The 1769-nt window shown below is 42.3% G+C and overlaps 2 protein-coding genes across 4 annotated transcripts in view; one reads left to right on the top strand and one right to left on the bottom strand.

Moving 5' to 3' along the window:
- LOC106804776 (60 kDa SS-A/Ro ribonucleoprotein-like) overlaps positions 1-454 on the bottom strand; it is a 20286-nt gene extending 19832 nt beyond the window's left edge. The window contains exon 1 of one of the 2 annotated variants that reach the window (XM_014806107.1): positions 249-454. The gene's annotated coding sequence lies outside the window, so the exon portion shown is untranslated. The remainder of the gene's footprint in view (positions 1-248) is intronic. The other variant, XM_014806106.1, reaches the window with a different exon arrangement.
- Positions 455-521: 67 nt separating this feature from the next.
- LOC106804777 (U4/U6 small nuclear ribonucleoprotein Prp31-like) overlaps positions 522-1769 on the top strand; it is a 21708-nt gene continuing 20460 nt past the window's right edge. The window contains exon 1 of one of the 2 annotated variants that reach the window (XM_014806108.1): positions 522-582. The gene's annotated coding sequence lies outside the window, so the exon portion shown is untranslated. Of the gene's footprint in view, positions 583-659; positions 737-1769 lie in introns of those variants that run through there. The other variant, XM_014806109.1, reaches the window with a different exon arrangement.

A 1769-nucleotide genomic window follows, 5' to 3' on the forward strand; every position in this document is an offset into this window, starting at 1 on the left:
TTATGCATGACACGAAGTATTTGCTAGTCTAGTACTGGAGAAATTAGCGTTTGGATGCGCATTGTGAGCCTTTAATAAGGCAAGGGACCAGTGGGAGTGACGACAATGCCGGGACGATTGTGACTTCCTTTTGAGTTGCCCTTTTGAGTCAGGGATAAATAACCACAAAGATGCCATAGACCACATTGAGATTACACGACTAGATAAGTTATATATACATCGATAAAAATAATGTATCGACTGTTTACCATTCCTTAGGCCTAGCCAGAGAGAACAATCCTCCTCCTAACGTAGGTGCCAGGCACAACTAACCGAAAATCTAAACAATGCCGTTTATTACGTCCATTTATACATAACCTGCCACAAAGAGTTTCTAAAGCGCATGATTATAGCATTACACGTATAATTCTAATTTTAGATTCATAAATTCTTTGTGAACAGCCAAATTTCTAGATAGTAACTCATCCATGGACCATTTTCCCCATGAATTTGTGGCCGATTTAGTATTTTTTTATTTATACATAAATCTTTATGACATTCTCAGCCCGAGCCTCTTGTTTGTAATCGTAACAGAAACGAAAGGTAAACCAGAGGCAGAGCATATAAATCAACTTTATTTTATGATTTATATGCTCTGGGTAAACGCTGCTAATATACGCCGGTTATAATAAACTTATTATATATCTTATATAAATTATCAGAAATTTTGCATTCTCTAATTTTATTTACAGTCCATGTAAGTACTTTTGTTAGGTACCGTTAGCCCGAACAGGCCGCGAGACTAACTAATGCGAGTAATGGCAGTAATGACGAAAACTATCAGAGTCAACGACAACGTCAACGGTTCACAACGTGTTTATCATTTAATGATTTATGTTAAAATTGTTATGTAGCCATATAATCATCATGATGTAATTGTAAACACTAAAAGTAAAACTAAAAGTAAAACGGTAAAGCGAGCTGCGAGGGCCCACAGGCACTTGGAGCGTTTCAATAAAATATAAATTATAATGCTAAATAAATACGAAATCTATTTAGTATTTCAACGTGGATATTCGTCCGAGTATCGGACACCTGTTCGTATGCGCTAATCGTCCGAGCAGTTGTTGCGCATGCGCTGTTCATGTTGCATGCCGCAGGCGCACGGCACGAGGGTGCAAATCCACTTTAGGCACCTTAAGGCTTAGGTATCACTTAGTTAAGGTGCCTAAAGTGGATTTGCACCCGGCACGAGTGCCGTAGGAGTGCGTAGAAGGGAGTAGGCGCCACCCTAGCTCTAGATTAGTACTATAGCCCGCGGATAGCTGCCGCAGGGCTATAGGACATTGTCAGCTCGGTTTCGAATGTAACCGTTTGTGTTCGTAACCGAGCTGTGTCACGCGAAATCACACAAAGCTTGGCGAAATTTTCGCGTTCGCTCTCGTTGCGCAGTTTATGTAAATGGCTGTCGGAATCAGGAAACACCCACCGCCGCTCTTCGTGACCTCATTTTTGCGCTGCAACGTTTGTGCAATGCTCTACTGGCGGCTTTGACGAGGCTCGTACGGGAGTTGGAAAGCAGCGTGGTAGTTTCCCAAAATGCAGTGCGCCGCCTATAGCCCTGTACTTGCAGCCAGTGTTTGCCACTGAGCAGAAAAAGCTGTAGGCCTGCAGGGCCTATAGCTCCTAAAAGCTGCAGGCCCGCCAGCAAAGCTGTAGGCCCGCCAATTTTGGAGCAAATTACAGTAATACAGTAATAAAACCGCATATCATGTTCTTCCTTGTGTTTA

Source organism: Priapulus caudatus, unplaced genomic scaffold (genome assembly GCF_000485595.1).
Source record: "Priapulus caudatus unplaced genomic scaffold, Priapulus_caudatus-5.0.1 Scaffold87, whole genome shotgun sequence".
NCBI lineage: Eukaryota > Metazoa > Priapulida > Priapulimorpha > Priapulimorphida > Priapulidae > Priapulus > Priapulus caudatus.